Raw genomic sequence first — 14,976 nt, forward strand, 5'->3', positions numbered from 1 at the left:
CACCAGGCACTCCTTGGAAACTCTATAGGGCGGTTCTACTCTGACCTACAGGGTCTCTATGAGTCAGAATTGACTTGACCGCAACGGGTTTAGGTTTTTTTTTTTTAATCTAAACTCCACTCCTACGACCACCCCCACCAAAATCTACTTGGTGCTGAAATATATCTGGTCACAGGAGCTCACTTTCTATAGAGCACCTCCGTGCAATAGAAATGTAATGTGAGCCACACATATAATTTAAATTTTCTAGTAACTACCCAAGGAGCCCTGGTAGCACGATAGTTAATTAAGCATTCAACTGCTAACCAAAATGTTGGCATTTCAAACCCACCAAGCTGCTTCCATAAAGATTACTGCTTTGGAAATCACTGTGAGTCAGAATTGACTCGATGGCAATGGGTTTGGTTTTAGTAGCTACCCAAAAGAGGCAAAAAGAAAAACAGGTAAAATTAACTTTAATAATATATTTTATTTAACCCAATATATATTTTTAATATATCCAAAATATTATACTTTCAACATGTGATCAATACAAAATATTAATGACATATTTCACTTTTTTTTTTTTTTGGTACAAAATTATTTCAACACAGACCAGCCATGTGCTCAATATTCCCATGTGGCTCATGAATGAAGCACGAATCTAGGGGAAATTCATTACATCCAAAGACCACTCTGGTAGTTGGAAAGTTTTCCCTTGGGTGGTAAGATAATGCTGACTTGGTTTCTTCTTGAAACTTTTCTGCATCTTCCAACTTGTTTACCATGAACAATGTATTTATGCATAATCGGGGTAGGAAAAAGTACTAGGTGCTATAGGTGTTCCTATGAGGGGCACCCAACCCTGGCCTTGTAGGTCCTGGGAGGGTTTCAGGAGGGAGATACAAAATAGTGAACATAATGCTGAGAACAGATTTGATTGCATTCAGTTTATAATTATTCTTTAAACAGCTTTTATAGGTTTTATGTACTCTTCTGTATGTATATTTCATAATTTAAAAACAGGTTTATTCCCTAGTAGCAATAAGCACACCGAGCACCCATATTTTGGTTTCTAAGTACCATTTCAATAAAAGGAACCAATGCTTTTTGGAGAAATGGCTGATTCTAGGGCTGGGGCAGAAAAAAGACAAGATGAGCTCAGAGCACCTTGTAGTTAGTGCCAGAAAGTAAGGACATGCTCAAAAATAAAAGGATGGGGCATGTCAAAAGAACATAGGAGCCAACATGAAAGAGCTCCCAACGGCCAAAGCTGGGACAATTTGAGCAACAAAATAAATAATGTAGCATTGGTTTATAACCCAAAGTATAAAATAGATATACCTGAGTCCATACTGATATAAATGACTGAATAAATAAATAAATAGGGGAGAAGAGGCAAGTCTTTATAAAAATTTCCAAATAATTTACATGAATGCTCACCTCTCTGAGAGATGGAGTTTAATCCCACCCCACCCCCATAGATGAGACTGGATTTAGTGACTTACTGTCAAAGAATACAGTATGAAAGGGGAGGTGAAAGTGGGTGGAAGTATCTTTCCAGTGGAGAGACTGGCAAACATCACCTTAACCGAAAGATCAAGCGTAACATCACCAGTGATAAATCACTTGGATATCATGTACCTCCTAATACGACGTGATGAGAAGGACATTGCACCTCTGAGTATTCTTTCCAAAAACTAGTCTAGTCATGAGGGAAACATCAGACAAACCCAATTTGCAGGACATTCTACAAAATACCTGACCAGTACTTCTTAAGACTGTCAAGGTCATAGGAAAAAGAAAAGAACTGAGAAACTGTCACAAGACTAAGGAGACATGATGACCGACTAATGCAATGTGGTATCCTAGAAGGAATCTTTGAACAGAAAAAGGACACTAGTGGAAAAATTGGTGAAATACAAGTAAGTCTGGAGTTTAATTAGTAATAATGTAGCAATGTTGATTCTTAGTTTTGACAAACGTACCATAGTGACAGAAGATGTTAACACTAGAGGAAACTAGGGGATGGGTAGGTGAGAACTCTCCTGACTATTTTTGCAACTTTTCTATAAATCTAAAACTAATCCAAAAAAAAAGTTTATTAAAACAAAAACGTAGATCTGGAAATATATATATACACATCGAGCAAATGGTAGTGCAAACAGCTAAGCGTGTGGCTGTTAACCAAAAGAGGCACCTCAGAAGAAAGGCTGGTAATCTATGTCTTGAAAAATCAGCCACTGAAAACCCTACAGAGCAGTTCTACTCTATACACATGGGGCCACCATGAGTCAAAATTAACTTGACAGCAACTAACAATGACAACATATACATACCCCAGCCAAAAAAATTTTTATATGGATATATTATCCTTATTCCAGGAAGAGACCTCTGATGAGGCTGTACTGCAAGGAGCTTGGGAGTGGAGTGGAGTGGCAGGCCCAACTGGAGCTGTAGGTTGGGTCAAGGCTAAGCCTTTGGGACTTTATCCTGTGATAGTTGGGAGCCATTGAAGGGTATGGAGCAAGGGTGTGGCCTGATTACACAGTCACTCAGCCAAAGTCACACAGTTCAGCTTCCTGAGGGCCCTTACAACCTCCTCTCCCTGTCCAGAGCTGCTTCTTTCTTTGCCTACAGGAATCTAGATGTGGCATGAATTTAAGTCACTAGTACAGGGATGGAAACCCTGCTCCAGGCACTCCTTGGAAACTATATGGGGTAGTTCTACTCTGTCCTATAGGGTCGCTATGAGTTGGAATCGACTCGACAGCACTGGGTTCTGGAGTACAGGGATGCCCATCTCACTCAGCTGCACCTACCACCTCATGCTCGACCTGGTTCAGTGGCCTTTAAGGTCTTATGGCATGTCAGAAATCTCAATATTCTACACCTAGTAATGGCCCTGAGCCACCTTTCAATCCACCCTTGGGAGAGACCCCTGGGCAGGGAGTTGCAGGGTGGAGCTTTATGTAAAAAGCCCAAGATCCAGAGTGAGCAGTTTCTTCCACGCCCCATCTGCTCACTCCCTTCCCCTACAGTGAAATCAATCCAATTCATGAGTGGGAGAAGGGGGCTTGTGGGCAGAAGAGGAGAGGGCTTCACGGCAGAAGCTAGGACGTTGTTTCACCAGGAAAATCGTCCATCATCGCTGTTTCTTCAGAGGACCCACTTGGAACCACAAATATGTCCAGGTTAGAGCTAAAGGGAAGGAAAGTGGGGAGAAAAAAAGAAGGGGAAGGAATTTACTGGTGTACACTTTTTCTGCCAGCAATAGTAGCAATGAGAATTTAATGCTAGAATTAATAAGATTCTTGTCATACTCCAATTAAACCAGTTTTCTCCATCCTGTATCTTTTCTCCCTCTGTGCCTAATGGAAACCCTGGCAGTGTAGTGGTTAAGTGCTATGGCTGCTAACTAAAAGGTTGGCAGTTTAAATCCACCAGGCACTCCTTGGAAACTCTATGGCGTGGTTCTATTCTGCCCTATAGGGAATCAACTTGGTGGCAATGTTTTTTAGTGTTTTTTTTTAATGCTTAACAAAACCAAAAGGCATCTTATTAAGCTATCTGCTCTGTGACAGACACTGTGTGCATAAGCTCATTTCATTTTCACAACTCTGTGAGGCTGTATTGGTATACTCACTTTATAGATGAGGGAACAGGCTCAGAGAGTGATGTGCCCAAGGTTACGTATGCATTTGGTAAGTGGCAGAGCTGGGAGAGTTCAAAATCAGTTCAAATCTTTAGAAGACTGCATGGGCTTGAAACTGATCTTGGGGAATTTCACTTCCTGGAGGAGGAGGAAATGGCTTCCTGGCGAAATCCAAATTCCTTCTAGGGTCTTCAGCTTCCTTTCTGATTTCACCTCCCATGGCCAGAGTGGCTACAACATGTGGTGAACCTCTCCCCTCAAAGCTTTGCCCTTCTTTCTACCCAGAAGCATCTCACCACCCTCCCTTCTCTCCATACCAGCACTTCATTCCAGTCTCTGCTCAAAAATCAGAGAAGCTTTCCTGATCACTGCATCCCAATGGCAGCTTCTATCATTCCCACAGCCTTATTCTGTCTTATTTTTCTTCAGAGCACCTACCACATCTTGACATATTTATATACTTACTTCTTTGCTTGTATTATGTCTACATGTATTAGAATATAAACTCTATGGGTACAAGGGCAAGGTCTGTTTGTTCACTGCTATGTACCTTTTTTTTTTTTTTTAATGTACCTAGTACCTGGAACAGTACCTGACATAGTAATAAATATGTGTTGAATAAATCAAACGGGAAAATTCCACTTTCTTACACTAAGAAACTTGACACTACCCCTCCCAAATCAGCTGCTAAATCCCCCTCCCCCTTCAAAGCGTTGTTCCTTTGCCCTCCCTTCAGGGATGCCTTCCCTCCATCTTCACCAGCCCAGGTATTGACGCAGCCACCTACCCAGCTGCTCTAGTCAGAAAACTGGGAATCATCCTCAATTTCTCCCTCTCCCTCCTCCTATCCCCTGTGTCCAATCAATCACAAACTCCAGTCCATTCAGTCCCAAGAAATTTGGAAGACAGCTACCTGGCCAACTGACTAGAAAAGATTCATATTTGCACCCATTCCAAAGAAAGTTGATCCAACAGAATGTGGAAGTTATCAAACAATATCATTAACATTACATGCAAGTAAAATTTTGCTGAAGACAATTCAAAAACGATCACAGCAGTACATTGACAGGGAATTGCCAGAAATTCAAGCTGAGTTCAGAAGAGGACATGGAAGGAGCGATATCATTGCTAATGTCAGAAGGATCTTGGCTGAAAGCAAAGAATATCAGAAAGATGTTTACCTGTGTTTTATTGACTATGCAAAGGCATTGGACTGTATGGATCATAACAAATTATGGATAACATTTTGAAGAATGGGAATTCCAGGACACTTAATTGTACTCAAGCAGAACCTGTACATAGGCCAAGAGGCAGTCATTTGAACAGAACAAGGGGATACTAAACCGAACTAAAAACTAAGCTTGCTGCCGTCCAGTCGATTCTGACTCATAGCGACCCTATATGACAAAGTAGAACTGCCCCATAGGGTTTCCAATGAGCACCTGGTGGATTTGAACTGCTGACCTTTATGATTAGCAGCCAGAGCTCTTAACCATTACGCCTGCGTGGTTTAAAATCAGAAAAGGCATTCATCAGAGTTGTAACGTTTCACCATATTTATTCAATCTGTATGCTGAGCAAATAATCTGAGAAGCTAGCCTATATGAAGAAGAATGTGGCATCTGGATTGGAGGAAGACTCACTGATAACCTTCAATATGCAGATGACACAAATCGCTTCCTGAAAGTGAAGAGGACTTGAAGTACTTAATGATGATCAAAGATTACAGCCTTCAGTATGAATTATACCTCTACATAAAGAAAACAAAAATCCTCACAATTGGACTAATAAGCAACATCATGATAAATGGAGAAAAGATTGAAGTTATTAAGAATTTCATCTTGGATCCACGATCAATGTCCATGGAAGCAGCAGTCAAGAAATCAAATGACGGAGACAGATTGCATTGGGCAAATCTGCTGCAAAAGGCATCTATAAAGTGTTAGAAACCGAACACGTCACTTTGAGAACTAAGGTGTGCCTGACTCAAACCATGCATGGTATCTTCAATTGCCTCATATGCATGGGAAAGCTGAACAATGAGTAAGAAAGACCAAAGGAGAGTTGATGCCTTTGAATTACGGTGTTGGTGAAGAATATTGAATGTACCATGGACTTCCAGAAGAACAAACAAGTCTGTCTTGGAAGTGAGGATGGCAAGACTTCGTCTCACATACGTTGGACATGTTATCAGGAGGGACCAGTCCCTGGAGAAGGACATCATGCTTGGTAAAGCAGAGGGTCAGTGAAAAAGAGGAAGACCCTTGATGAGATGGATTGACACAGTGGCTTCGACAATGGGCTCAAGCACAGCAACGATTGTAAAGATGGTGCAGGACTGAGCAGTGGGGGTTTCCTTCTGTTGTACATAGGGTTGTTATGAGTCAGAACTGACTTGACAGCACTTAACAACAACAATCCATTCCACCTCTTAAAGGTCTCCCAAATCTGCCCATGTCTCCTAATTCCTGCTAAACTCCCTCACCAGGCAACCCTCCTCTCATGCCTGGGTTACTGCATCAGCTTCCTCACCTATCTCCTTGCCTCCAGTTTGGCCCTTGCCATTCAGCCTCCACATTGCAATCACAGTGATGGATCTAAAAGCTCAAATCCTCTGGGTAAACATCCCATTGAGTCCTCAGTGGCCTGAGATAAAATCCAAGGTCTTAATGTGGCTTACAAAGCCCTGCCCCATCTGTCCACAGCCTCATTTTTAATAACACTTTACTCCTTGAACCACTTATAGTTCTCCAAATGTGCTCGTGATCTTTCTTCTGCTTAGGAGCTCTGGCTAACTCCTGCTCATCATTGAAGTCATAGCCTAGATGCCTCTTTCTCCAGGAAGCCCTTCTTGACCTCCCCCAGTCCCACCAAGCTGGGTCAGGAACCTGTGCTATATAGAATCAGGGACCAGTGGTCACCTGGTCCCATTTCCTATCCTTGTCTTTTGCATCCGTGATGGGTATCACTGCTTAAATAGCCTTCTCTTCTCCAACACCTCCCACAATTCAAGACCCATCTGAAATTTGGACTCATACAGAAAGCCTTCTGGGGCGTAACAAGAAGGCAGCCTCTGACAGGATCCCCTTAGCTCAAGTCCCATTTCTGCCACTTACTAGTGGTCAGATCTTGGGCATGTCACTTTGTCTCTGGGAGCCTGAGTTCCTTCTGTAAAATGAGGATGATAGTATTAACATCTACCCCTAGGTTGTTATAAGTAAAATTACAGATGTTGAAGGACAGTGTAGACAGTGAAGTGTTAGGCAGACATGGAGATGACTATTATCTTTCCTGGCACTGTGTTCCTGCAGCACTCACAGGCCATGACCCATCATTTTGCACTTAATTATACCCTGCCTCCAACAATCTGCCCTGTGCGTTAGCCTACTCTTTACAACCGGTGTGGAAGCCAGCTGGCATCACATCTTCTGCATCCCCTAGAGTCCAGAGATCTCTGCTGAGTAAATAGGTGTATGTTTTTACTGTGATTGTTATCAACTACTCTTTATTGATCACCTGTTATGTACTACATACATTATTTCTAATTCTCAAAACTGCCCAAGATGATGGAAAAATTTGGGAATGGGTAAGGATGACAGTCGAACAACATGGTGAATGTAAGTTAATGTCGCTGAACTGAACATGTGAAGAATGTCGAAATCGCAAATGTTTTGTTACACATGTATTTTCCACAATAAAAAAAGGGAGAGAGAGAGAGATGGGTAGAGGAAGGGGAGCCTGTGGTTCAAACCCATCCAGAGGCACCTCGGAAGACAGGCCTGGCGATCTGTTTCCGAAAGCTTGCTATAGGATCGCTGAGTCAGAATCGACTCGACAGCAGTGGGCTTGGTTTTGGTTTTTGCAACCTTGAAAGCCCTGTGAAGCAGATCTACTCTGCATGTATGGAGTTGCCATGAGTCGGAATCGACTCGAAGTTAACTAACAACAACATGCAAACGGAAAGGTCCCAAGGGGCACAAACGGCTTATGCTTGACTGCTAACCTAAATGTTGGCATTTCAAATTCACTTAGCGATCTGCTAAGACCGGTCAATCTGCTTCCATTAAGATTATAGCCAATAAAATCCTATGGAGCAGTTCTACTCTGTAACACAGGGGGTAGCCATGAGTCAGGATTGACTCAACAGCAATTAACAACAACAACAACAATGCAAACTGAGGGTCAGAAAAATTAAATATCTTGTCCAAGCACACAGATCTGTTAAGATCTTGGAGTCAGGGAACTTGAATCTTTCTGGCCTTGTTTCCAGGTTGATGTTAAGGGGCTTGGTGTAGTGGTTAAGAGCTACAGCAGCTAACCAAAGGGTCAGTAGTTTGAATCCACCAGGTACTCCTTGGAAACTCTGTGGGGCAGTTCTAATCTGTCTTATAGGGTCACTATGAGTTGGAATTGACTTGACAGAAGTGGATTTTGGTTTGGTTAAGGGTGGCTTTCCACCTGCTCAGGGTTGGTCATTAGCAGAGCTGTGTCCAGAGAAAGAGAAGAGAAAATAAATCAAACTGAGGGCTTGACAGGAGTGGCCGCCGCGCCATGGACCAGACACAGGGATGGTGGACTTTTGAAATGTAAGTTAAGGTATGGCTCCACACTGTCACAAAGCCCTGGTTCTGTGGACACGGGGGCTGAGGGAGTGCTGTCACGAAAGATGGTCAGGAAAAGCCCTGGCACATCTTCTAGTAGCGTCAACACTGAACTGCTGCCCACATTTTATGTGAGGAAGGTAGATTGGTGTGGAATCTAACGGCCAAATCACTCGCAGTAAGGGGGTGTCAGCTGTTAACCGAGTTTCTAACATTGAGCAAGAATTTGATCCAGGACGAGGAGATGCAGGGTATATAGCGCACCAGCAGGTGGCGCTGTGATAGGAAAGCGCGTAAATCACCGGATTAAAACCAGTACCAGTTGTGGGCAAGATCCCTCGTGGTGCAAATAGTTAAGTGTTTGGCTGACAACTGAGAGATGGGCAGTTTGAAACCACCCAGCAGCTCCATTGGAGAAAGACCTGGCCATCTGCTTCTGTAAAGATTACAGCCAAAAATCCTATGGGGCAGTTTTTCTTAGTCATATGGGGTCAAACCTAACAAAAACACTACTTGCAGACAAGTCGATTCTGACTCATGGCAACCTCATGTGTGTCAGAATACAACTGTGCCCTATAGGGGTTTCGATGTACGATTTTTTGGAGGAAAATCACCAGGAATTTCTTCAATTTAGTAGCCAAGCACGTTAACTGTTTACACCACCCAAGGACCAAAGTAAGCCCTCTAAACCTAAAGAACTAGAAACGGATTTTAGAGCAAGAAAATGTAAAGCACATTCCTCGTCTTTTCAGAAGCGATATGAGGCCCAGAGAAGTTATCTAAGTTGCCCAGTTTTGTGGCTGAGCCAGTACCAGTCACCCAAGTCTCTTTCCAAGTCCAGTCCAGTGCACTTAACCTTTATGGTTGTTAGGTGCCGTGGAGTTGATTCTGACTCATAGCGATGCCATGTGACGGAGTAGAACCGCCCATAGGGTTTTCTTTGCTGTAAAATTTATGAGAGCAGGTCAACAGGTGTTTTCTCCTGTGGAGCCAAGGAGTGGGTTTAACCGCCAATCCTTTGTTAGCAGCCGGGGGCTTAACTGTTTGGGCCACCAGGCCTCCTTACTTAACCTTTGTTGTTGTTAGGTGCCGTTGAGCAAGTTCTGACTCAAAGCAACCCTATGTACAACAGAACGAAATGCTGCCTGGCCCTGCACCAACCTCACAATCATTGCTATGCTTGAACATTGCTAAAATTGCACATTCATTAAATCACATTTGCAGATTCTTATCCACTTACATGTGGCCTTACTCAAGTCATTAACGTATTTCTGGGCCTTGGTCTTCCCGTCTGTAGGTAAGAGGATTACTCTAGAGCTGGGCTGTCAATATGGAAGATTCTAACCACATGTGAGGAACCCTGGTGGTGCAGTGGTTAAGCTTTCGGCTGCAAACTGAAAGCTTGAAGAAAGATGTGGCAGTCTGCTTGGAAACCCTATAGGGCAGTTGTGCTCTGTCCTATAGTGTGACTATGAGTTGGAACGGACTCCATGGCGATGGATTTCTTTGGTTTTAGTCACACATGATTATTTATATTACTAAAACTAAATAATATAAAAAATTCAGTTATCAGTCACACTAGCCACATTTGAAGTGCTCAGTAGACAAATGTGGCTAGTAGCTATCATATTGGACAGCACAAATATAAAATATTTTCATCATCGAAAATAGATCTATTGGACAACACTGGGTGGTATTTAATATCCACCCAGCTTTAGTAGCCTATGGATCCCCTGTGTGAGCATTGGGGGATGTAGAGATTAAATGTATAAAGTTTTACAGCTCCCAGCTTAAGTTCATAACCATTTCCACTACTTAAAAGCTATATGATCTTAGGCAAATTGATTTACTTCTCAAAGCTTCAGTTTCTGCATCTGTAAAATGATAATAATAATAAGACATCAGTGGCTGCAACAATGGGCTCAAGCATGACAACGATTGTAAGGATGGCGCAGGACCGGGCAGTGTTTTGTTCTGTTGTACATAGGGTCACTACGAGTCGGAACCAACTCGACATCACCTAACAACAACAACAACTTAAGGCTGTTAAGAAGATAAATAACACAGGTAAAGTACTTAGCATGGCGTACTATATAGTACTTGCTGCGTAATTGTTAAGTTTTATTATCAGGATGGTATATATTACTGGAGTATTTACTCTCCATTCAACAAATATTTATTGATCACCTACTATGTGCCACGTACCATTCTAGGACTGATGGGTAAAAATACTCTTTGTCAAATGGAGTTGACATTCTAAGGGGTCTAAAGCACTGAGTGCAAAAACCACAGTTCCTACTATCATGGTAGCTTAGAGCAGTGTGTCCTAAACTTTAATATGCATATAAATCACATAGGGTTCCAGTTAAAATGCAGATTCTGATTCAGTAGCTCTGGGGCGGGGCCCATTTCTAAAAAGTTCCTTGTTGATCCCAATGCTGTTGGTCCCAGAGCAAGTAGCAAGTAAGGATTCAGAGAGTTTCATGGCAAGACAAGATGGGTGTGTGTGAAATAACTCACACTAAAATAATGCGTTTATATTGCAGATCTCCCTGGGAGGCCTGGGTTCAAATTTCCTGATTCTCAATGCTAGGTTAGGAAGGCCTTTCTGTTCCATTTCATTAATACCACACTGTCTTGATTACTGTAACTTTATACTAAGTCTTGAAACCAAGTAATGTGAGTCTTAATTATTTTTCAAAAATATTTGGCTACTCTGGTTCCTTTGCCTTTTCATATAAATTTTAGAATTGGTTTATCAATTTCTATTTTAAAAGTCCTGTTGGGATTTTGGTTGGAATAGCATTGAATCTATTGATCTCCTGGTTGCTTTCAAAATTTTCTCTTTATCTTTAGTTTTCAGCAGTTTGACTGTGATATGTTAAGGTGTGCTTTTCTTGTAATTTCTTTTATTGGGGGTTCTCTGAGTTTCTTGGATCTGTAGTTGAATAAAAAATTTTTAGTCATTATCTCTTCAAATATTTCTTTTTCTCTCCTTTTTCCTTCTGTGATTCTAATTATACGTTAGACAATTTTATACGGGCCTACAGCTTTTAGATGCCCTTTTTTAATTTTTACTCTTTTTTTCTTTGTGTTTAAGTTTAGATAATTTCTACTGAATGTCAAAAAATCCATTGATTTTTTTCTTATCTGTGTCCAGTTTACTGGTAAGCCTGTTGAAGGAATTTTTCATCTTGGATGTTGTGTTTTTTATACCTAGTATTTTGTTTCACTTTTTCTTATAGTTTCCATCTCTCTGCTGAAATTCTCCATCTGTTCATGCATAGATCTCTAAATGTATTGTTGTTGTTAGGTGCCGTTGAGTCGATTCTGACTCATAGTGACCCTATGTACAGCAGAATGAAACATTGTCCAGTCCTGTACCATTCTCACAATTGTGACTATGTTTAAGCCCCTTGTTGCAGCCATTGTGTCAATCCATCTCATTGAGGGTCTTCCTCTTTTTCTCTAACCCTCAGTGTATTTGTCATAGTTATTTTAAAGTTCCTGTCTGATAGTTCCAACATCTGGGTCATTTCTGAGTCTGGTTCTATTGATTGCTTTATCTGTTAACAATGGATTTTTTTTTTCTTGCCTTTAGTGTGTATGTATATGTGCATATGTCATGATTTTCTATTGAATTCCAGAGATCACACGTAGAAAAACAGTGGAGACCAAAGAAAACAGTGTTCACTCTTAAAAATGGACATATTTATTCAGTGTGTATTGTCGAATCATTCTAGTCAGGTGTTGAGCTGGGTTTGGTTTTGTTGTTACTGTCTTTGCTTTTGCCACAGTGGTTAAGAGTTTGGCTGCTAACCAAAAGGTCGGCAGTTTGAATCCACCAGCTTCTCCTTGGAAACCCTATGGGACAGTTCTACTCAGTCCTATGGGGTCTCTATGAGTCAGAATCAACTCGATGGCAACAGGTTTTCTTGTTTTGTTTTTGCCTTTACTTTTAGTGTGCCACAATTTTCAAATTCCTCTAGCAGTAGACTACTATGATTAGTGTTCCTGTTGCCCCCTCAGCTTTCAACCATCCCTGTACACCTATACCACAGAGGGGGTTCTTTTCCATGCTCTTGCCACTCCTCCTGTGGTAGGCTGACATCATTTGTTACTTGGTACTGTGCTTGTCATGGTGGCAAGGAATGTGTCTAGTCTCGGTCTTAGGCAGACCCTCAGAGTGGAGACTTCTCAGCATTCCTATCCTTCTTCCTGGAGGCAGTAAACTTCTGCCTTGTATTTCTGGTTGGTCTTGGGGAGGAGTTTCCTGTCCCTCCCCCAGTGTTAGCAGACCTGTGATTCCTCCAAGAGGAAACCTACCCCTTCTCCAAAGGTTTTTGCTTTTACCCTTCCCCCAGCTGCAGTGGATCTTTGCTTGTGTTGTAGGGACAAGAGTGTTTCCTACTCCTCCCCCAGCAAACCAAAAACCAAACTCAGTGCCGTTGAGTCGATTCCAACTCATAGCGACCCTATAGGACAGGGTAGAACTGCCCCACAGAGTTTCCAAGGAGCGCCTGGTGGATTCAAACTACCGACCCTTTGGTTAGCAGCCGTAGCACTTAACCACTACGCCACCAGGGTTTCTCCCCTGGAAGCAATGGATCTTTACTCTGACCTGGGTATGAGTTTACTTCCCCTGCCCCATTAGGTTCCTGCTTTACTGAAGAAAAGGAAGAGTCTAGTAAAGCATGCTGGACTTTATAGTCACCCCTGAGCAGCAGCCCCATTATCTCCACACCTGTGCCACTAAGGAGGCTCTCTCTGGTATCCTGTCCTGCCCCCTGAGACCCATGGAAAAGTCTTGAGAGTGACCAAAAACTCCCCTTATACTTGCGGTCCCAATGTATTCCAAACCATGTGCTATCCTACATTTAAAACTCTGATTTCTTCTTACCTGCTTATATGGCAGTCACCTTTTTCTCCTGCGCTCTGACAAAGGTGTGTCCCATCTCTCCTTTTAGAGGCATGTCCCTCTCTAGAATTCAGTTTATTTGGTTGCCTTGTGTCTTAGTTATCTAGTACTGCTCCAACAGAAATATCATAAGTGGATGCCTTTAACAAAGAGAAATTTATTTTCTCACAGCCTAGCGGGTTACAAGTCCAAATTCAGGGTGCCAACTCCAGGGGAAGGCTTTCTCTCTCTGTTGGTTCTGGGGGTAGGTCCATGTCGTCAGTCTTCCCGTGGTCGAGGAGCTTCTCAGGTGCAGGAACCCTGGGTCCAAACAACACGCTGTGCTCCTGGTACTGCTTTCTTGGTGGTATGAGGTCCCCAACTCTCTGCTTGATTTCCTTTCCTTTTCCTCTCTTGAGGGATTAAAGGTGGTACATGCCACACCCCAGGGAAACTCCCTTTACCTTGGATCAGGGGGGTGACCTGGGTAAGGGTGGTGTTACAGTCCCACCTTAATCCTTTTAACATAAAATTATAATCACAAAATGGAGGACAACCACTCAATACTGGGAAGTGTGGCCTAAGCAAGTAGATATACACATTTTTGGGGGACATAATTCAATCCATGACACCTTGTAATCTCAGCTCTCTGATGAGTTCAAGAAAAATTATGATTTTGTAGATTCTCTGCCTTTTTCTTGTTGTTAGGGTGGGATGCTTTCTTCATCCCAAGTAGAAGTGGAGGCCTATGAAGGAAGCCTGTAAACTTCCTTGAAACTTATTTTTTTCACTGAACAATATATCTTGAACTTACCTGTGTGGCAGTAGTAAAGGATTTGCATAGCAATTCGAGGTTACTCTGGCCAAAATTGAAGACCACTGGCTGGAGTGCCACATAGGATGGTTGCAAAAAGTAATTCCCAAATCCTCATGCCCAGTGTTTGTGTCAGGCACTGTGAGGGATAGTATCCATCCATTCACTCAACACATATTTATTGACAGCATCCTGTGTACAGGTATCCACCAGGCTAGTTGCTGGAGATTCTGCAGGCAGGTATGATCCCTACCTTCACCAGAGTCACAGTATGGCAGAAGTTGAGAGTGAATAAACCATGACCGGTGTGGTGTTACAAAAGAGGAAGTAAAGAGTGCTACGGGAGCTTAAATTCAAGGACTTAACATAGACTTGTTCACGGAATGCCTTCCTAAAGAAGAAGCATTTCAGCTGAAAGCTGAGGGGTAAGTAGGAGTTAGCCAGGCAAAGAGAGGTGTTCTAGTTACTTATGGCTGCATATGAAATTTCCCCAAAATTTATTGGTGTAAAACAACCATTTATTCTGATCATGAGTTCAGACAGGGCGCACCAGAGGATGGCTTGACTGTGTGCTACAATGTCTGGGACCTCAGCTGGAGGACTTAAATGCTTAGAGATGCAGCCAACTGAAGGCTCGTGCTCTTACATATATCGAGCATGGTTGATGCAGGCTGTCGGCCAGGGGCCTCAGCACCTCTTCACATCGCCCTCTCCATGTGGGCTCTCCACTTGAGCTAGTTTGGGCTTCCTCACAGCATGGTGGCTAGTTCCAAGACCAGACATCTCAAAAAAGAGAGTCAGGCAGAGGTTGTATCACCTTTTGTGACCCAACTTCAGAAGTCACTCAGCATCACTTCTACTGCATTCTATTTGCTGCAGTCCAAAAGTGCCACTCAATTTCCAAGGCAGGGAAAATAGCCTCCATCTCTTGATGGAGGTTCTGGAAGAGCATGTGGGACCAGAAATATTGCTATGGCCATTTTTGGAAAACACAATCTGCTATGGGGGTAGGGGAGAGGGAAGGAGAGTA

This window comes from Elephas maximus, chromosome 3 (genome assembly GCF_024166365.1).
Source record: "Elephas maximus indicus isolate mEleMax1 chromosome 3, mEleMax1 primary haplotype, whole genome shotgun sequence".
NCBI lineage: Eukaryota > Metazoa > Chordata > Mammalia > Proboscidea > Elephantidae > Elephas > Elephas maximus.